This window comes from Anas acuta, chromosome 16 (assembly GCF_963932015.1).
Source record: "Anas acuta chromosome 16, bAnaAcu1.1, whole genome shotgun sequence".
In the NCBI taxonomy this organism is placed as follows: Eukaryota; Metazoa; Chordata; class Aves; order Anseriformes; family Anatidae; genus Anas; species Anas acuta.
This window is the reverse complement of record NC_088994.1, coordinates 10,069,144-10,092,278: the sequence shown is the minus strand read 5'-3', so window position 1 is coordinate 10,092,278 and position 23,135 is coordinate 10,069,144. Positions and strand designations below refer to the sequence as shown.

Genomic DNA, 23,135 nt, shown 5'->3' with positions numbered 1-23,135 from the left:
ATCATTACTGCACCATGCATGTGACTAACCCATCAGTGGTGACTCTGCCTCTTCCACTGATGGGGTCCAGGAAATTTGTTTCATAAATAACCTTAGAAAATAAGGACATTAAAATCATTGGTGTTTACATGAAAAGTAATTGAATATCAATCAAAACACACTGGCAACCTCTTGACAGCTCCAGTTCTGCTATAATTCATTGAATTAATCAAGTCTTGACACTATGATATGTTATTACAAAGGCTGAAGAAGGAACAGGAAATTACAAAGTTGAGAAAAAAGACCTCTTTTTCCACTTCATTGTATGTTAAAATTTCCAATGGAGGAGAATAAGGCCATAATGAAAAGAACTGCCACAGCTGAAATCCAGTTAATCTGTTGTTTTGTCTGGCAGTGGCCAACACCAGCCAATGGTTTAAAAAAAAAAAAAAACCTTCCTTCGGGCAGTTCTCAACTTGACCAAAGTAATAATGTTACGGAGAACTATCCATATAAGCATATCTGTATTATATTCACTACTCAGATGCATGCACCCTTATGCTCTTTTTAGGGAAGAAACCAAATTGACTATTTTATATTAATTCTCCTCTGTTTCTCAAATGAAAATTAGCAAGGCAGTAGCCTCATCAGGGTGTTATCTTGTGGATGACTGCAGTCTCACTGATTGTGAGGAAAACTTTGCAAGATCTAGCACTGTTTTTTGAAGGAGAGTTAAAAGATGCCATCCCTTTTTGATCATGACTGACAGCTCTCATGACTCCTTTGATGTACTTTGGCCACTGAACATCTTGTTTCAAAAATCCCACTCCCATCCACGCAAGGTGAGAAGCCTGCATTAAGCTTCTGTTTTATTACTAAGACACTGGTACAGCCCTCAAAGCATAGATAAACATTCACGTATGTGCAAGCATCCAGGTTATTTTTATGCTGTAAAGCTGAAATAGCTAGTACTCGCTTTTAGTACCTAAACACCAGCAACTCCACCCCCTCCCCCTAATCCCCCCAGTGATTTCCTAATGTCATATGATGAAGAAAGGGTGGAGCAGGGACAGGAATTATTGTCTGCAGGCTGGTAGCCTCCTTCTCCAGCCACTACATCATGTGGTTGTGAGTAACTGCAGACACAAGGAGGCATTTGGAAGTACAATAACACATTCAATCATGCAAATGTGTGTTTAGTGCACACTAGAACCTGTCCTTATTATAAATGGGTAACTTAGGAGCACAAATGGGACCCTATATAATCAAGCAAATATTCATTGCACTCTCCCAACAGATTATAGACACACAACAAACAACACAAAAGTCTGTTTCCTGTGCTGGTAATGGCTAGAACAGAGAACAAAATGCTGGAAGAAAAAAAAAAAAAAAAAAAAAAAAAACAAAACACCTGCTCTAGGGAACATTTCCAAAAAAAATACACACAGGTGACTTATCAGCTATTCTTTCCTACCCTGCCTCCCCTTTGCTTTTGTAACATAAGCAAAAGCAGATAAATACATAGCCATATGCTAAAAAAGTGCCGACAGTTCATAAAGCAGGAGGGAAATTGTGCCATGGGATTTTTCTTCTCTAAATGACCTTCATGAGAAACACTGCATAGGATGAAGAGAAATGCTTACACTTCCTAGCAGCTACAGTCTGATGCTATATTTGCTGTTTTCTGCTACTTCACATCTAAAGAGGGGATTGGGGGGGGGGGGGGGGGGGGGTGCACGGAACAAGCAGGTTTCTATTTCTCCTTAAAGGAAAAGATTTTAGGAGTGTCTTATGTCTTATCTGGAAAAGTGCCACAGATGCTCTTGAAGAGCAGAAAGCAGGATGTTTTAAATCTCACAATATATTCCCCTGCTACAGTAGTGAATATACATATCTTCATCTCAGATTTTGAGAGCTGTTATTTTACTCAAATTTCTTTTAAAAAATGAGCACAATGAACAGATGTCGAATTTACCCTGGTGGAAAATGAAGACTGCTTTCTATCCATACAAGAAATCCATCCGCTCTAAAATAAGAGCTGACAATCCCCTCCTGAAGTACTGTGCTATGCTGTTCACTTTCTTTTGTTACTCCCATCATTATGATCTAAAAGAGATTTTCCAGGCATCCTCCCATTTTCTCAGCCAGGTGGAAACACTTTGTGACTGATTTTTAAATATGGTATTTTGTTTTGTTTTTATTAAAAAAGTGAGTTTTATACTTTGAAAAGAATGAAGAAAAGCTTGCAGCACATCTTCAATTGCCTGGAAGTAATTTGTTCTACAATCCTGAACTGGTTTCCCAAAAAAACTTGTCCTGATTTACCTTGTGGAAAAAAAAAATAATAAAATAAAAATAAATATATATATAATATATATATGTATGTATGTATACACACACACACTTTCAAGATATGGACTATTTTCGAATTGTGGACAAAACAAAAAAAGCAAGTATTTAGGGGAAATCTTCCCTCAGCCATTTATTGAGCTGGGATTTATATTCCTTGTGGAAGAATGTTATGGCTGGCAATTGAAACAAATCTAGGTTCATTTTCATATTAAGAGTTACAGTGCCTTGTGCTTGGCCAAGCAGTGTCTTGTGCTTTGTAGTGTTGGGCCCTGCAGAGTCAGAAAAGCAAGGAAGCTCTCTGATCAGTAGGGATATTCTGGACTTTTAACGTGCTTGTCTGCAGCCACAATAAATTGGATTCAGTGACTCAGATAACATAGGAATACAAACTGGAAAAAGCTAAATTTAAGTCCCGCATTAGTATCTTCATTTAAAATACATACTAGCAAATCTGTCCATTACTGAAGGACAAAATGGTGGCCAGTATGCCTATGGTTCTCCCCCATCCCATATTTCAACCCAACCTGCTGATTTTCTAGGAGTTCAGCTTCACACATTGCAAGATAATTTATATTTGAAATTGTTAATGGGGTTTCATGTCTGAGTTAAATCTAGAAATATGCCACTTATACACCATTTAGAGATCTTTGCTGCATCAACTTTAGGACAAACCAAAAAGAGAATGGCTGAGGTGCTGTAAGACTGGGGCAAAACCTTTAAGTGATGAAAGGCAAAGTACAGTGCATGACAGATATATTCAGGAACACATTCTCATCTCCAGTTTATATGCAAACACAGACAGGGCAATGATATTTAATACCAAAGCACAGACTTAAGTAATGTCTAACAGCAATTCCTAAAAGAAGAAATGGCTTTTTTTTTCCCCCCATCAACAATGAAGCTAGCTCTCTTGGGCAATAGGAAATAAAATGTTTTCGTTTGTCTAAAATATGAGCTGAGAAAATAAATAGCTGTGCTATACAGAAAATGTCATTCAAATAAAAAACTGCACTTTCCTTTTGATGGGATATTAAATATAACACCGTCACTGTCAGATATTTCTTCTCAGTTTGCATTACCCTACAGACACCACTTAGTTACATACATTTTGTTTTATTATTCCTACCATGCAATATTAATCTATTCTTGGGTAGTAATTAATTACTGTTACATATTTTCACAGCTCCATAGTCTCCTCAGGGGAAAGACTCTGCTACATATTTAAGAAGTAGATTAATGTGTACTTATGTAGATGAACCCTCTGGAATAATTTACATTTTGCTAAAATGATTTCTTAGTCAAACATCTGAGTGGCTTTTTTTTTTTTTTTTTTTTTTTTTTAAGTGCAAGAATAACAACGTCCACAAAGGTAAGTGCACTGATACTGAGAAATAAAAATGAAGTAATACGGTGTCCTTTGGGAGCTCAAGGAACAATCCTGTCTTCAGTAATGATGGTATTCAGTGATAAAATAGGAATGAATCAGATCCATTATTTTAATCTACTTTCCAAAAGGTAGAACAAATTGTTAGTTTGCCTGCTTTAAGTAGTGCCACTCCAAAGTATCTTCAGACTGAAAGAGCTTGAAGATAAGGGGTCTTACTTCACTCTTTCATTGCTGTAATCCTGCCGATATAATTACTTCAGACTTCTGGCCTGATTCAAAGCCAATTGAAATTAGTGCAAGCTTTTCCTCTGGCTTCAGATTAGGCAGCTAAACCACTGTCTCTGTGCTGTATCTGGCTAAGGAGTGTAACTAATACAGTTTAAGGGTGTATAATTCCTATTCATGTCAGAGTATAGAATTTCTATGAAGATCAACATCTACTGATTATATGGCTAATCATTGCATTCCCACTTCAGAGGAAAGGAGAATAAATATTTTTTCTAGGAAAGAATGAATTCAAATGTGACAGCTGAAGTGATAGAAGTTAATGGAGAAAGCATTTCAACTCTGAGGAATGATAAATAACTATTGAGGTCACAGAGGCAACAAGAATAATAACTAGAGACTTGCTCTGCAGTGTATTTCACCTACAGGGAAGCCAGCTGACTATTTTTCCTCTATCCGTACTTGCACAGCCTGTTTAATAGTGTGGTCACATGAATTCTTCTGATACTGTCTGCAGCCACTGAGCCTAGAAAGGTGTGGTAGGGCACCCGTTTAATTACCCTATTAACAGTCAGCAAATACTTTGCATTCTAATAACTTATGTCACTTACCAAATATTACCGTTTAGACCATGCTGCTTGCCCTTTGAAGTACAGACCTTGTCTGTTTCACTCCAAGAAATGATCTGGCCATAGCACCAAAAGTACAAGAGCATCTTTAATGTATGCAATGCATGTCAGACAGAGCCAACTGATCCCTACATTCCTGTGCAAGTGCTAAGTTTGCATAGAAGTTCATACACCTTGCATGACTACTAGAATGAAGTACATTAATAGGTCCCAACAAGTGCTATCAGTTAATGCTTTGGCAAATGCCCATTGATTTTCTATTTTACTGTACTTTTGTAAATCTGTAAACACTCTTAAAGTACACATGCAGACAAAAACCATTTGAAAAATGCCTTAGTAAATAGGAAACTGGTGGAAACAGTTTGTTTCTGAGGTTTGAAGGACTCATTTTCCCCATTTGCTCAATTTAATGGTAAAATATTTTCGTTTTGAGACACGCATTGAGATACAATGGTTAAACTACTGTTTTTCTGGTATATTATTACCAACTATAAAGAATGTTCAGCACAAGTTCTGGACTCTATTACCCTAGATAAAGTTGGTCATAATGTAAAGCAAAATTATATTTAATGTATCCCTAAATTAAAAAGTATTTTTTTCCACCCTTACAGATTAAAGAATAACCAGAAGTCTTTAGAAGGGGGAGGTGTTTTTCTTTTTTGCTTTCCTTAACTGAAAACTCAAATATTGCCTAGTTGCCCAATGAAACAAAAGGGTCTTTTACTTTCTTTCAAACATTTCACAGATAGTATTTTACTGAAGATGGCAGTTATTACCCTGGATTCACACAGGGAAGCAGCTTGCCGGAAAAAGCTATTTCCATTTTTACCCATGCCTTTGATGATAAAAAAAAAAAAAAAAAAAAAAAAATCATTTACAGGCTAAATTTACTCACGGCCATTTTACAGCTTTTTATGCTCGTATTCACCTTTAGTGGAAACAGCTCTTCTCTCTTTGTTATAACCGTTTCCCTTGTCTGTAGAACATCGTTGTGGCCTTCTCAGCCTTCCTTTTACCCTTTGGTCCTCTCCTGTACAAATGGTGGTCTAGCAACTCTAAATTTTGATTTTCATTTTCCTAAAACATATGGAAAATATTGTAACACTTCTTTCCTTTGGAAGAAAAATAAACATCATTGTGGACTGGACAAAATATTTTACCAAGACATCTTTGGTTGAGCAACCTAAAGGAGAACCTCATCTCAAAAATGAAAATGCAGATGACTGAAAATCACATCAGATATGAATCTGTCATGCTTTCTATTTAATAAAGCACACATATCACCAAGTCATGATAATTATTCTCCTTACAGTTCGTGTAATAAAACATTAGGTAGACTGATCTTCCCTCCTCACCCAGCATTTTGCAGAAGAATAGTAAGCAATCAGAGAGACTGAAACAAGACAACTTTCACTGATTGTCTTGCTGTGCTTCATAAATAAAAAGATAACTTCTCATGCTTTTCAGATACAAGAAGGTAATATAGTGGAAAAATCCACTAAAATACTTTAATTTGAAAAGTTAGGTGGATAAGTACGATGAGTGCAAGACAACAGTCATATACAAGAATGGCTATAAATTTCAAGGAGGCTTTGGGAACAAGAAGCATCTTTTATAATTGAAACAACTCAAAACTGCTTCATATTCACTGTACGAAGGCTCAAAGCATCCTCATCAAGGGGGAACTATCTGTGTAAAACACACACAGAAGTTTGAGGATGAAGTTTGAGGTGAGGCTTTCACAGAAGCCATCCAGCAGTGCCATTAGCCCAGAACTCTCCCAGGTTAGAATTGTATTTCATCCACTCTACAAGAGTTTTCATGCTGCTTGATATCTCAGCTTTAACATGTTCTGCAAGTCAGGAACATCACTTTATTTCAATCCTGCAGCAACGAAATCTAGATTATAAGGAAATTTACTGCTGGTAATTTGTTATTCTGTGAGTTTTCTATCCACTTGTTACTCTGCTGGATATGATGCGATACTAGAAGTACACTGGTATCTCCAGCAATGCTGGAAGAATATTTTGCTGTTTCTGTTGTTAGTCCAAAAAAAAGAAATCTCATAGATTTCTCAGTAATATCCAGTTCTGGAACCTGGGCTGCTATGACAGATTAACATTTAGTGAACTAATGTGTCACAAAATTAAGTTCTAATATTGTGAAATACTCTGGATTAAATAAATATATATATATATATTTCAAAGAAGAGCAATGTTGTATTTTTTATTATTTTTATTTCTTGAGCATGTACAAAATACATTATTTTATTTCCACTTAAGTACTTTAAGATTTACTTGAAATAAAGTCACTGTACTTTGAAGGTTTATTTAAGGCTTCTAGACTCAGGAAGTGTTGCAAAATTTGTTCAGCAGTTCTAATTCAGGTACTTAAATAGAATATAGATAAAAATTTTGTCTCTATAGAAACGTGCAGTCTCCTTGAACTTGTTGCTGGTCACTTAGCTTCAACCTTGACCCTTCTGATGAAGGTATGCATGAAAACTTAATTCTTCATTACTTTTGCGTCTCATAGGCATGTAATAACAAATATTGCAAAGTGGAAGAATTTTTACCCTCAAGTTTTTAAATGAAAGTCAGTTATTAATTCAAAACAGGGCACCTTGAGTGCACCTTTAATTCTCTGCTGTCTTTGTAGTAGCAAGGCATGGTGGCACACTGCAACACAAAATGATAATCTAGATGTTAACAAATTGACATTAAAGAATGATGATCATTTTCAAAGTGCAAGCAATCCTTGACATGCTATCAGACACAATAGAAGACAGGATATTTTATTCATTTAAGGGCTTCATTATCAATCCCTCTTCAAAGCACTCAGAACTCATGCACCTCAAGTGTGTAACAACTGACCACTGTGATAATTAGCATAAGCAGTTAAAACCAAAGGGGTATAGGTAAGAGTGCACACGTATGTGCTTCTGATTAAGTATGAAAAGGTGGCTGTGTTCAGAAAACCATTATACTGGTTTTCAATTAGATGCAACACTCTGGTTTTGGTCTGTCAACCTCTTCTTTAGAAAACCTGAAGAAAAATGATTAAAAGGAAACATTATGCCAGTGTATCGAAACCTGTACAATAGGCCACCTCATTAAACAACTTTCAGCCTCAGAGAGGCCAGGATAACCACAGGTGCAGCAAGTACAACACTTCAGTTTCATTAGAAAAGTAACTTCATGCAAAGCAATACATCTTGGTCATCTCTTTGACTACCATCTTCTTGATAAATTATAATTCCTGAATTATAAAGATGCACACTTCCAGCCACTCGAAATTTCTGGTTTCCACCAAGTTGGTAGTTCAGATATCTATATCTTCATGCCAAAAGAGCAGTGTGAACTCTGTATTTTTATAGGCAGCCTAGCCGTAATATATATTATTATTATTATTTTATTTTTTTTTACCTTAGCCTTGTTTTTAGGGATATTGTAGATAAGAAATTTTGCATACAATCAGTCATAAAATTCAGAAATAATATAAGCAAATTTGTTCCATAATAGATGGAAAAAGATGAGCTTCTGACATAGGAAATGAAAGTAGCTACTCCCAGCCTTTTTAACATGGCTGATCTGATTTTTGGGGCCCAAGTCACCAATGAACTGCCCATATATTATTTGATTTCTGGTACAGGAGCTGCTATGGATGGAAGTGAATGTTGTACTTTAGTAACTACTAACCCAAGTGGTTTCAGTATTATTTTTTCCTCCTTTTGAAGACTAGATTTGTTAACCAATCAGCTATTGATATGATCTTTAAAAACAAAGGTTTTTCAAACAAAACTGGAAAGGTAAGAACAATGAATGTGACAACTCCCTAAATGCAAACACTAGTTTCTTCCAAAACCAAAAGCTGCAGGAGCTAGAGCTAAACTGCAACAAGAAAATAAATGACAAAAGTCATACCCTGAATATTCCCAGTAGGCCATTTGTTCAGATGAGTGGTTGCTATAGCACAAACTCACTTTATATGAATTCAGCCCTAAAAACCCAAATTGGCTTATTTGCTATTTTTTTTTTATTATTTTTTGTTGTTGTTTGTGTTTGTTTGTTTGTTTGTTTTAAGTAGATAAATATCAGTAACACCACTGGAGACAGACCATTTCCAATCATACAACAATAGTAACCAATCTTTGAGAACTTTGCTTCTGGGTACAAACCAACCCTGGCAGAATTCATCTTCCAAAATTCACTCATGTCTTATTCTTTGAATACAACAGTAAAAAAAAACTGATCCATCAGAACTGATTTCCTGCTGTGGTAGCAATACAGCTAATGCTGATGGTACAGTTATGGCAAGAAACAGTATGAGAGAGAAGCACTCTCAGTTGAGTTCCTCTGGGAGAACTACTCCCTTCCAGATACAGTTCTCCATTTGCAATGGATAATCATACTGCACTCATTAAGCTTGGACTGAGTTTAACGTTTAAGGAGGAAACTTGTAACAAGCAAGTGGTGCTATGTGGGAGAGAAATGTCTACAGACCTTCAAATTAAATCTGGTTAAAAGAGACAAAAAAAATAAATGTATTAAATGTCAGTAGGCACCACAATACTTCACACTCATGTCTTGTACTAAGTCTCCATTCCTAGTGTTGTGCTGTCTCCTATTCTTTCCTAGAACAAGTGATTTTTCAGAATAGGATCAAAGTGAGAGGGTATTGAGGTGGTAAACTGAATTTTGATGTCTGAAGCAGACAAAATGGTTCTGAGTAAGCCATTGAGGTACACTGGCCAAAGTAAAAACAGCCCTGCTACTACACTAAGTTACATCAGAGATCCCACTACCCCTTGGCTGTTTTCCAGCACTGGCAGAAGATAAGATATAAAGCTCCTTCTCTGATTAGTTCTCTTTCATGTATGAGGAATTAGCTTAGTATATTAACATTTAATTAAGTTAAAAATCAAAAGCTTAATGAAATGACTACACAGCATCACTATCTTTATGGACCTAATTGAATCACAAAGTGAATCATTTTCTCTTGCAGCAAGAATACCTATTAAAAAGGGCAAGTATTTTCAACTTCATGGTGAAACATAATCATCTGCCCTCTCTATACCACCCACCCATTATTAGAGGGGAACAGAGGCTGGATTTAAGTGGTAGCGATGTCTTCACATTGGAGCTGGTTGAGAAGCACTGCATTATATCAGGCTTCAACACTCATGGATGCAGCTGCCCAAATTTCCTTTATCTGTGCCATTTGTGAAATTATGGAGCATTATTTCCAAATGGTTGGGCCATAGCACACAACAACTAATGCAACGAGTACAGGGATAGCAACTGTTATTACTGAAAATTAGGTGACTCCAGTCTCCTTTGTTGTACTGTGCAACTTCTGATTTCTCTAAAACCAGATGAAGTCCACAAGAATTCATCAACACTTTGTCTTAATAACGTCCCAGTAAACATCTGGGAAGTCCCCAGATGTTTACACTCTTTGCTTGCTCCATTGAGCCTTGAATCAATACCTGTCAGAGGTACCTTAACTGATGTTAACTCCTACACCCTGTATAGCACTTACAGAGCAGATGTGTTCGAAGTAAACTAGTAGAACAACCATTGCTATGAAGTGGTAAGAGACCTCAAAAGATTCAATTTCTAGATGTTACAGCTTTTTACCATTCCTGGGGCAAGAATAGTAATAGATAAAACTAAATCTTTCACTTCCCCATCATTTTCTTTCTTGCCAGTGCCTACACACTTTTTTTTTTTTATTGTTATTATTTTTTTTAATCTAATCTCCATCATCTTTAACAGCTCTGGCTACCCCTCTGTTAATAATTTATATTGCTTTATCTTAACATCAGGTTCATTCTTTCAGTCCAAATTGAACATTACTGTGACACCTCCTTCCAGCCATGTTGAACATGACCAGATAGCAAATCCTGACACTAACCTATTTGATAAGAGGATCTTTAAAAGACAAGCAGTAAAATTGGATACCACAGGGAACACTTAAGAGATTCCAGTGAACAGCCTTAAGAATCCATAGAAGCATTTTCTTCTTCCCTTTCAAATTTCTAGGCAGGGGCAGACAAATCAGCCAGCAAACCTTCATGCAGGTACCGTTTGCAGAAAGTTTTGTTTGCATATTATAACAATTTTGTCAAATATAAACATACAGAATTTTCAAAAGGCTGTCTTCAGGCATTTATGCCAACAAAACTCAATCGTGGAAAATTTAACACAAATATTTGCATGTAACAACTGATATCCATACAATACCTGAACTCTCACTTAAGCATGGTCAGGTCAAGCTGGTGCTACTCTGCTGAGGGTGAGAACACAGCTTGGTCTATATTCATTAGTCCAACTTTCATAATGTCAGAGTCAAACTGGCTTTATTTAAATGAGAAACATATGTCCACTCCACAGGCTCCATTTCTACCTAAAAGAACTCTTCATGAATTAGGCAGCTCCTTTCTTTTTACCCACCTACACTTTTTCCTGTTAACTGCTGTGATTATCAAACTTGCCAGACAGATTGCATAATGGATGATACAAGAGTTGCCATGGTACATATTTCTACTCCTAATAAACACCTAACTATATTCTTTCTAATGTCCCACAGCACAAAGGGAATATAAAAGTATGATTTAAGTCTCTTCTTGCCAAATTTCATGATAAGATTCTCAACTACTGTTTTTTAAGCAGGGCTAAACTGATATACTTCCCATAATGAACTGGCTACACTAAGGCTTAATAAGTTTTGTTGGTGGTTTTTTTTGTTGTTGTTGTTGTTGTTTTGTTTTTGTTTGTTTGTTTTTAATGCCATAAAACAAATGCTTTCTTAAGCTGGATGACAGTTTTTCCAGACCAATGTCCGTATGCAAAAATGTTTTTCTGCATGTAATGACATTTACCATCAAACCCTAAATGCATATACAAGTGGAATGTTATTTGTCCCCTCCACTGATGAAGATTCAGTAAGTCACTTCAGCACCAGTGGAGTTGAATTTTCCATCCTGTAACACCAGTTCATTCAAATGTAGTTGTTTTTTCCAACACAACCTCCACATACATATTCTACATTGCATAGTGTGTTTTGTTTTTTTTTTTTTCCTCCTAGCTTCTGACTGATTTTCTTTACTACTATTCAATTTCCTTAAACAATAAGAATTTAAACATGTTCTGCACAACCGTGTTTGTGTTGCTAGTATTCCTGTGCCTAAAAGGTTTGTTGTCAAGATGCATGGTGATGCTCACTGTGTACATACCTTATATTAATAACACTAGTAACTGTGAAAATCCATTGTGCTTCCTCTTTCATGCACAATTAAGTTCCATACTACTTCTCATGCCTCTTTGGTGTCATATGAACACAAAGCACTTCTGAAAGAGCAATACATTTTATTTTTATATGAAAGACCTATATTCCTGACCATGATCTCTAGTCAGTTAATCAAACCATCATGATTTCTTTTTCTCTGACAGAATTAGCAAAACATAGATGTACAGATGCGGTCTAAGCTGTAGGTCTGAGTGGGAAGATAGTAAGTGGAAGATGTCTTACATGAAATGCAAAGAGACAGTCTGTGCTTGATTATATGCATGTATGGGGAAAGTTTGCACTTCAGTCATTAAAAAGCCATTAAAAAAGTATGTTGTATCTCTTCTCTAAGTCATTTATAGACAGGTTTCATAAGGGCCCTCTTTTGCTGTTTTTTATATTAGAAGCCTCTGGTCCTGATGGTTGGACATTCTTTACTAGGACTGGCTTATGATTCAGCCAAACATCCTTCAAGCTGCACATCCACAACCATAAAACTTGTCCACACCTATAGGACTACAAACACACCTGTCCAGTTCTATTTACCTCCAGTCCTTGCACTCAGTTATATACTATTCCCACTCTCGTTATTCCATCTTTCCATAACCATTTCTTAGAGGCATGTAGTATTAATCACAAGACCTACTATTACTGCCAATATTGTATACCTCAAAGGATCCTAAAGAGAAAGTCATCCCTCAAAAATGCACATTAGCCAATCTGCCAATACATGTTACTCTATACTTTCTCAGTGTTCACATTACAGGAAATTATTTTGCTGCTTCAGTGGAAGTCTCAAGTTGTGTAGGCCCCCGTTTTGCCATGTTGTGGGAGGAGCAGTTGTATGTTCCAGCACAGTGTGAAGACACAAAACTCCTTGTGATCTGGAAAAAAAAAATGCAATAGCCTTGACTACTGAAGTGTGTTATGAGAACTTAAACTCAGGGTTTTGCAATACTCCGCAGTTTGAGACATCTGGCAGCTCAAACTCTAATTCTCTTTGTTTATTTTTCTATATGAATGAAACTTTTCCCTACAGTTTGAGTCAGTAAATCCAATCCAGACTGCTCCTAGACTATGTGAAAATATTTACAAGAAATGTTATGAAAACCTTTAGCCACAGCAAACCTGAGTTCTGAGGCAACACAAATCCTGACCCAGGCTTCATACCTGGTGTAGGCCTCACCTCAGATACCTTCAATCCAGTTTTATTCAGATTAGCTGATCAAAGCAGAGGGGGAATACTAACAAATTCTGGGCAAAGCACCCAAACACACACCCTTACAATGAGCCCAGATGCACAGCTGGCTAGGCCACGGATCCTGCAGGCTAGGCTGTAGGGCTTACCACACCCTATATTCCACCACCTAGTATGAGAAAGCTAAGGTTTTTCAGGCAAATCTGAGAACTATTGTCACACTCCCCAACCTAATTGGGACCCTGAAGCATAGAAAGTTGAAAATTAGAGCCTTCACTCTTAAGGAATAAAGCAAAAAATGTTTCAGGAATACTTCATTGGAAGGCTGTGAGTTGGCTGGTTTTGTAGTTAATTTGGGACTCTGTATGGCCTCCACCTGATCACTTTAAAACTATTGATCGAAGCATCTATGCCTGGAAAAATCTTTTTTTGTATGACTTCCATTTTTTAACTGCAATTTGAAAGATACTGTAATAGTTATGAATTCCCATCGAGACCCATTATGTTGGCAATCAGATGCCTCAAAAGGGCAAAAATATTCCAGGCAACATTCACTATTCTGCTTTGAAAGAGTTGATGTTGTTATATTTTTCTGTATTATTCAACATATAACAATGAAGCATTTTGAATACTTTGAAAATATTCTTTTACTATAGGTACTTAAAAATTTGAAATAACATAAAATATTTCTGGAAGATTGTTAGAACTTAAACTTATTTTTATCAATATCTTCTAATTAGAAGGAAGCAAAAATGTTTACCAAAAAGCTTCCTGAGCCAAAGTATGTAACATATAGATTTATTTATTTAAGTGAAATGCACTTATCTGAAGCTGGTAACATCTTTGTATGGTAGTTATCTGCAATGATCACTGAGAACCCAGTAGTAGAAAGACATTTCTAGTAACGGAGTGCTGAAGTAGCTATCCAGAGCACCTTCTCTGAAGGCACTGTCTTTCACATCACTACTCAGTCATTACCAAAAAAGCATTCCTACAAACACTACCCCTTGGAAGATTGAAACATAAGAGTTTTCAGGGCCATCTCTTGATCTGGGAAGGCATCACCCTTACAGAAATTTTGGTCTATGCTTCAATACGTGGTCTGTTTTGTCTGTCCTGAAGTAGTTAAAAATGCACACAAGTGATTTCCTGGAGAGAAATTTAGCAGTTAGGAAGTTTAAGGACAGTGCACTTAGGTATCACAGTAGGAAGATTCTGGGACCAAAAAATTATCCTCCACACTGGTGTTGGAAGTACTTATGTTAAGTTAGCATTATTCATTTAAAAATAGCAGGTACCACAATCAACAGAACTGTATTTAAGGTGGATCTAAATAGGATGCAATGAGTTATATGACTTGCCTTTATACTTCTTTTTCAACTGGAAAGCTGGAAGAAACTTCTTCAGAAAACTACAGAACAGTGGATATTGAAGGGAACCTCCCGAGTTCATGTCATCTAACTGCCCTACTCAAAGCAGGACCACCTAGAGCTGGTTGCCCAGGACCAAGTCCAAATATTTGCGTGTTCTTATTGTTTGATTAAATTTCACCAACGTATTGATTCTTCCTCCTTCAAACAATCATCATTGTATGTTTCCAGCTTTTTCTTTAGGGGCCAGAATTTGGGGTAATGGCTTAACACAGAGCCAGTGCAATAAATTGTGCAGACTTGCTGGTGACTGGAGGGCTTTCAAATCTTCTCTACACAGTAAAATTGAAGATCATCCACACTGAAAAGGAGAAGAACTCTAGTTTATACCTCCATAAAACAGCCCTGGGTTTCAGTCTTGTATAAGCCTGGGTGGAGATGGTAGAAGAGTTTGGGTAAAATGCAGGCAAGGGTACTTTAAACCTATAGCAAAGATAAATCCTAAGGACAAACCCAAATAGCTAAGAGGACATTTGCTTCACTACTATTTCTATATGTCAGCTGCAAATAAATTTCTATTAGATTAGAAATATTTTTAACCTAATAATTTTAATTCGGTTAGAAATCAGGAGCGAAGCAAGATAACTTCAAAAAAGCTATAATAATTTACACCTATCAAGATCTTTGCTTTTAGGCAGGGTTGGTGTGTTGTTGGGTTCTTTAGGGTTGTGGAAGAGCTGATGAAAGGTGAATGACATGAAAGGTGACCTGCATCTGGGAAAGTAAAGTTTCAGCTTTTGGGGGGAGAAAAGTATTGAAAAGGAAACACAGAAGACCCCTTTGAACTGCAGCAGATAGCAATGAAAACAAAAATCTCAGAACAAGTAAATTAATAAATAAGTCAGATTGCAGATTGTTGCACAGCCACAACAAGCTACAGAGTTTATTGTTTTGTTTCCAGACTCAGGTCTACAGAAAATAAATATATGGGGCTCGGGGCATTTACAGATAATGAACATCCAGACTGAAGAATGTACCCCAAGGTATTTTGGGAATCATCTCACTGACAGAACAGAAATCAGATAAAAAACACAAGAAGAAAATATGATCTGCAGAGACACAGAGAGGCAGAGACTCAAACTGTCTGGTAAGTAATGGCATCTTTCCACCCATAGTACAAATAACTACATTTGAAGTTTACTGGGGAATGGAATTCAGCTGATTTAGCCCTGACGTGTTTCTGAAGTTTTGTCTAGTGAATTAACTGGTGAAGTAACACACTTGCAGTCCTGTTAGCCGTCTATAAAAGCAACACTGACTCCTTCCTTCCCCACCATCAACCTCCACCTGACAGCTGGGTAGCTGCTGGGGACCTTTTTGTAAGCATTAAAGCATGCTGATCGTTCAACCAGGTTTTTAATCTTCCCAAGCACATTTCTATCAGGATAACAGGAGGTGTTTCGTTGTTTGTTTTTTAAACAATTCTGCAATTGGCATTTTCATTACTCCAGACATCTAATCTCTGCTGCCTGAAGGCAAATATATCAGTGCAGAGATGGTCACCTGGAGCCACAGCCCACATGTGCAACACTTTGTTCCTGCCATGTACACTCTGAGGGCTCTGGCTTTGCATTATTTGGTTCCAAGTTGAATAATTTTTCTGATGGTGTTACTATCAGTGCAATTCACACCAATGACTTTAATACCCAGGTACGAAAGCAAAACCAAGAGAAAACCTTACCTGACCCCAGCATGATATTTTCCTGAGATATAGTTATTCTTGCTAGGTTTTGGCACTGAATAGCCCATTAAATTTGACTGCAGTGTGAAAAAAAATATGTAACGTGCATCTTTCAAGGACTGGAAGGTGTGCCATGTCTCCAAACACAAAACAACCTCCCTCAATCTTAATAACAAATATGCTTGAACATTATCTGCAGTAAATCCAAGAATGAAAAGAAGAGCCTTCATGAATTCACTTCAGATCCAATAAGCTTAAAATCATTCTCCAAGCTGCTAAAAGGCTATACAAGGTTTTTTTACAATTAATTATTTTTTGCCCTTTGTAAGGTGCTACCAAGTTAACTATAATACTTCATTGATACTGTTGCCTTTGCATTGAAATGGGAGTTTAGATCCTCAAATATTGCAAATTGAGTTCTCTGTATTGAATTTAGCACATGGACTCTATCTGCTGAATATTTACACCACATCAGCATGTTCTCTGATGTTAATTTTAGTTTCTGTTTATCAGTTTACAATTATTTAATCAAGAAAGGCTTTTGAAATGCATTGTTGCACTTAGAAAAATACCAGAGATGAAAGAGAGAGGAAAAGCAGCAGATGGGTAACAGTTCCAGCAGGATAGTTCAATTTCCAAACACCAAGCTACCAAAAGGACATCAGCCTCCCCATAGGTTTCTTTTAAAGTTTAGCAACAGCACGTTAAACACACCTCCAGTTTATGAGGGATTTCAGTGCGAACATGTCCCATAGGAACTGCTGCCAAGGTCCCCCCAGCGAACTATCTTGCTGGGGCTCAGCTCTGCAGGAGACAGAGGGGCCCAGAGGCACTTGAGGCTGCTCTGGGTGCTGTGGGGCACAGCAACCTTCCTCCCTCAGGGACTTTTTGGCCAAGCAGCACCCAGACAATGGGTGTTGCTTGTAGTCCTTTGCAGATCAGGAATCCCATCTCAGGTTGAAGACCTTATAAACTGAACAAGGGGACAAGAAATTGGTTTCCTATGTATGCATAGAGTGTTCCCATGATTTAACACACTTTCACGGAGCTGGGAGCATGCACTAAGGCTGGAAATTAAGCTGTTTTTCTTTTCTAGGACTGTTTTCATGTGCCCATGCAATTGGGTCTGTGAGCATTTCCCCAACCCGGCCTACAACTGACTTAGAAAAGGGTAGCATTACAAGGAAGCAAGACCAGAAGAAAAGTAGTTTCAATCTTATATTCTAGCCAACATTGTGGGAACTTAAACAGTCTCCTCCTTTATTAAGCAGCGATATTGGAATGCTTAATTAATTACTGTTTATATTAGCATATTATGTTTCTTAACAAATGGAATTTAATGCTTACTGTATCCTATAAGACTGCTCAGTCTCAAGCTCATGAAAGGACCTGGAAAACCCTTGATTTCTTGCCAAGAAAGTAAAAGCTTTTACTTGACTGTCACCTCCTGCAAGCAAGGTGCAACATGCAGCACTGTCAATAGCTATTTATTTAATGGTTATTTAAGATTTTATGTCCTGTTTCTGCACAAGAATTTCAACATCTTCTATGACAAAAATCTTTTTCTAGTGTCTGAAAGGATAAAAGGCTTCAGTATGGTAGCACCTCTCTCTTTCTTCTGTATGTGAAAATCTCTTGCAGGGCATAGCACAGCAATAAGCTTTGAATGGAAAGACTTATGTCCCAACCTCTGCCTGCCAACAGCTTCTAGCATAAAGTTAGCTCATTTAGCTAAATTCAGATGACAGCAAAGCAACCAGCTCCTGCTGGATTCAGGAAGCAATTATTTACATATCTGGACTAAATTTTAATTGATTCAACTCTACATTTTTAAAAACAGAGATTGCAATTTCCCTAACTCAAAAGGGTTTTTGCAGGAACTTAAAAATCACAAACTGCAAGGCAATCAGACACAGTGAGCCCCATCAACACAATAAGCACCAATTACCTTGCTCATAGGGTGAGAAAGCTCTCAGCCAAATCAGCAGAAGCAGATCAGCTCTGCAGAGGATGACAAGGTGGGAGTTGGAGAGGACAACGAGGCCACATGTTCACCTGCATGGACAGCACCAGAGCAGGGGCAGCTCAATGGCACCAACAGGTCCAGCAGTGACCCGATGCACACAAAGTGACAAGGTCCAAGAACAACCTGGAACAGCCCCAGAAGCAGGGCACTGCGGCAGATAGGGATAAGCAAGGATCTACCCACAACACATGAAAAGCCCTGGCAAGGTGCTTTGGCTGCCCTAAATGTGGCTGCAGGGCCAGTGGGCGGGGGTGCATCCCAGGTGGTCTCCTGAGGGTCCCAGGTGAGGGCATTGAAGGCCCCAGCAGATAAATAAAAATAAAAATAAATTGTAAAATTTGAAAGAAAACTCTTTGATTTTTACAGATGAAGCAGAACATTTCAAAAACCTTAAACTTCATAGTTCTCTTAAAACACATACATAGTTTCTACAAAATATCCTGACAGCAGTCACTTTACAAAAAAAAACAGCTAGAAAAAGAAAACAGCTGCTCTATTAATCCATACTAGGCTTCGTTCCTTAGTCAAACCTGTCTGGCAGTGCTTAGAGATGCCATAAATAGTGAGCATTTCTTAGGACACCCAGGACAGTTTTGGTTTTGGCAGTTCTCCAGAAATCAGTTCTTCTCCACAATGTATTTTGCTAATACCACTTTTTTTTTCTTCTTTCTCTCTCTCTCTCTCTTTTTTTTTTTTTTTTTTTTTTTTTTTCCATTAGCATTGGACAGGAGCAACTGAGTTGATCAGCAGTTTCAAAATGTCACAGGGAAAAGTTAGGATGGGCTCATTTGAAACAAATCATGAGATCTCAGGACACTTCACCAAAAGAAGAGTGTACGTTAGGAGTAAGAGCAACCAATTCCACCCAGACCACTCCCCTACAGAAATCAATGGGTTACAGTGAAACCAAAGTTTGCAAATTCCAGGGAAGAAACAGCAAAATCATGCTTCATGCTTGTGGGAATGACAAAGATCACGTTAATGAATGGGGCTCCTATTTGGCTCTGCTCTTGCTGCAGTCCTCTGGGTCATATGCGGTTCTCAGAGCATAATGGCAGAGTCAGCGCCTTCCTCCTTGCTCAGAGATGATACAGTAAATCTAACCATCTGCTGCCTTTTGTTAGAGCTGGGAGGAAAGGGAACGGCAACAGGAAGAATATCTGGGCAATCCGTTGTGCATCTTAAATATTATACTGATAAATGCAGGCATGTGTTAGGAAAAAAAAAAAATGTCCTTCTGATTGATGGTGATGATATTGTTCACCAAACTCCAGAAAACTTTGCAGTGCTATCTGAATGTTATCACAACAAACCTAATGGAAAATTCAAAGAGTGAGATGGGGAGAAGTATCCCAATGTAAGTACTGACTAGACCAGACAACTGATATTCATACAAAATTCAGAGTGCCTCTGGAGCATCCTCCATCACTCATGCTCAAAGTTTCTGAATTTTTTTTTTTCTTGTGAGATAGAAGCAAAGCAAGCTCAAAATGAAAAATAAAAGTAAGGCAGGTAATTAAAATATCTTGCACTCAACCTGGAGGAAAATCCACTATTATATACACATTTATAGTAGCAACAGAGGCAAAACAAGAAGGGGAAATCCCAGGAAATCTTCCCTCAACGTGAAAGTAAAAATGCTTTCTTGCCAACCATCTCTTTATTTGAACTTGCACGCCACTGTGGACAGCTGCCAGGCAGGAAAGCTGACTTCTCTTTATCTGAGGCGAGGAACACCTCAGTACAGGTCCCTCATATGTGCTGGTACTTCTCGTGTAAACCATGGGGTGAGCTCTAGTGTTGTGGCAGAGAGGGCACAGCCTTCCTGGGGAGGCAGAGAGAAAGGGAGAGGGACGTTATCTCCTTATGATAGTCCTCTGCAGCTCAGGCACAGATCAAGACATCTGAGCATGCATTTCTCACAGCTTCTGTGCCTTCTCCTGTACTGCCTTTGCATTGCTTTTCTTCCTGGGAAAGCTAACTCTGCAGCCCTGGAAGCTGAGGGTGTTCATCACCTCAAAGATATAGAGGTATGCACGACCTTGTGCTCATTTCAGGTTTTTAGGTACTGCACACCTACACTACAGGCTTTTCTTTCCCAGTTTAGTCAGTAAGGACAAGAAGTATTGTGATTTTCAATATGCATTTTAATATATATTTTAAGCATACATCAAATAAAATGGGAATTCAGATTTGAAAGTACTCATTTTGCAACCAATATGCATAAATATTGGGAAGAACGTAATTTGAAAGGTGTCAGTATCACATACCAACACACTACATCATGACTCCCCGTGTGAAGTCACAATAATAATGCACATAATGCACAATCCTCTGATGTACAGGATACATATATATTTGCCATGCTTTGGCCATTTGCCTGTAATCAGCTATCCTGCCAGCCTCAGCAGTACCACTAGCAAGAACAGTTCTTTGTATGAGCTTCCTATTTACATTTTAAAATTCAGTTTCACAGTTTTAAACAGTTGTCTCATATTAGTAAGAAATCATCAGCTTTTATTTTTCTGTTCCAGTATAGGATTTTTTTATTTTATTTTTCATTTCCTGTTTACAGTTAAAACCTTAACATCTATTTAAACACAGATACTTCCTGCCACCACAAATAATTGAAGTAGCTGATGATTTTAGGTACTCAGCAATTTACTGATTCGGAGAGCACAGTATCTCAGCATACCTTCTGCTTGGATCTCACGGTTTCACTGCAGAGCAAAGAGAGTTAGGAGTATTTGATCTAGCAAGCACATGTTTTATTAAATTATTGGCATTCTGCAGATTTCCATGGGGTAGTGATGACTTACATTGCTTATCATTTCCTTTGGCTAAATTGCCTCATTCCATGTTTGACCATGTACAAAAATAAAGTGCATATTATGTTTACAGCAGAGACCAGTATCATTTTAATTCACATATATTAAATTTCCTGTGTGATATTTACAAACTCCTATTCCACATTTTTCAGTTAATTGATTAATTCAGTATTAATTTAAGTATTAATATTAACTGGGGAAATTACATTGTTATCACAAGATAAATAATTTTTTTTATATTCAATCTCAAATTCTCCATGTTTTGTTTTGTTTCTTTTTGTCTTGGGGTGTTGTTTTTTTTTTTCATATTACAAAATAGATATGAAGAATAACTTGTGCCTGGAAGAGGTTTAAATAGGTCTTATACTCCTGATACAGGAAAATGTAGACAACATAAATAGAGCTGGCAGGCACAAAACGTGCATGATCTGGCTTACAGAGATGCTGCTGAGAAGATTCCAGACTGACCAAGGCTTTCTGTGCCCTCTGTGGTCTGTAAAACAACTCCTTGGCCCAGCAAAGAACATTTTACCTTTGTAAAGCTCTTTCTTTCCCTACAGACAGGGAAATGGAGGAAGATGCTCGATTTCACAGAACATTTTCTGTGAAACAGAAACAGCAAAACCTTTTCTGTTCAGCAGCTGAGCACTGGAGATGTCCAGTCCAAGCGCAAGGCACTGGCAGCCCTCTCAGAGATGAGGTCCTCACTCAGATATCAGCAGGGGGATTTTCAAAATTTCATATCAAATGCAGAGTTAAGCATGGGCTCCACGTGCTCCAACTACCTGCAGGCAGTTGAGCTGAGAAGAGACTCCAGGCCAGCTTGCAAACTGCTTCTGCTCTGCGGGGCACACACACGACAGGGTTTTAATAGCAGGAGAAATGGCAGCATAACCTGTTGTTTGGGACATCACCATAGGGATGTTTCCATTTACTTCTGCTTTTAGGGAAAACAAACCCACTCCAGTAAGAAAACAGCACCCATGTTTTGCCAGCTTTCAAAAGGCAAGACTCGGCTTTTCTCATTTTATTGCCTTGATGCTCTCAGCTGAACTCAATCTTCATACTTGAGACAAAACCAGCAGCATTGATCTTTTCTAACTATGCAATTAGACATAGATAGGCAGGCTTACAAAGTCTGGGTGCCCTCATAAAAGTACATTCATTTCTGTTTTCCCAGGAAATAGCACAGGTGCCTTAACGTGCCCTTTTAGTTGTATGACCCACCAACAGCAGGTGCAGACCCAACACTGCATGCACCCAACAGCTGTGCAGTTTTGCTGGTTCACCATCATGAGCTGCCTGGACAATTTGTTCCACAGTACATTCTCTTTTTCTGAATCTTAGCATGTCCTTTCTGAAGACATCAGGCCTTTCTACATGCTGAAGGACAAACCACGACTCCATGAGAAGGAGTTTGAGAGAAGTGAGGCTTGTGCATGGCATTCACACTTAACAACTAAAAGTCAAGTCAGCCGGTGAACAGGAGTGGCCAGGGTTACAATAATGGGGTCACTCTATTGAATAACCTCCAGCTACTCTGAGTAAAATGTATTTATTATGGATTGTTGGCCTGTGTGTTTTTTAATTGTCTGGAAACAGCGAAGGCATCAAGGTGATTACAGGAACACCCGTGACCTAGGTTCTGGTAGCCCCGTGGCTGTGGCCCTGCACCCATTGCTCACTTAGCACTGCCTGGTTGGCCCAGCCAGGAAATCTGGGACTGATGGAGATGAATTTAAGTGAACTAATTTATTTCTGGTGCTGCAAGCCTCTGATTTTTGTACTTTGATAAGTGCTCATAACACAGTCTGATTTGAGGCATATCACTGAAAGTGCCCAGCAGGCAACCTCTGCCCTGTGCAGTCACTGGAAGGAGGATGTGATGCTCCTCCTGATGGCATCTCAGAACATCTCGAGTTCCTTCTCTGAGCCACCCTAGAGATGTCTCTCCCTTTCAAGATGCCAGGGAGATGGCCAAAGAACTGCAGCCAGGTGCTTTAGGTTTGCCTGTGAATGCCTACCACCACAAACTACAGGCTGAAAATGTACCTCTGGTACTGCGCACGCTTTTCCAAAAAAAAAGTTTCCATGAGCAATAGGGTTGTGA

The 23,135-nt window shown here is 38.1% G+C and overlaps 2 long non-coding RNA genes across 2 annotated transcripts; both read right to left on the bottom strand.

Annotated features, from left to right (window-relative positions):
• Positions 1-11,922: 11,922 nt before the first annotated feature.
• LOC137865606 (uncharacterized) lies at positions 11,923-18,852 on the bottom strand. The gene is made up of 2 exons (XR_011102016.1): positions 18,120-18,852; positions 11,923-12,746 (listed from the first exon to the last, which is right to left on the bottom strand). It is a non-coding gene; the product is annotated as an uncharacterized lncRNA (long non-coding RNA).
• Positions 18,853-19,635: 783 nt separating this feature from the next.
• Positions 19,636-22,408, bottom strand: LOC137865637 (uncharacterized). Its single transcript, XR_011102032.1, has 2 exons — positions 21,558-22,408; positions 19,636-20,022 (listed from the first exon to the last, which is right to left on the bottom strand). It is a non-coding gene; the product is annotated as an uncharacterized lncRNA (long non-coding RNA).
• Between the last annotated feature and the right edge of the window lie 727 nt (positions 22,409-23,135).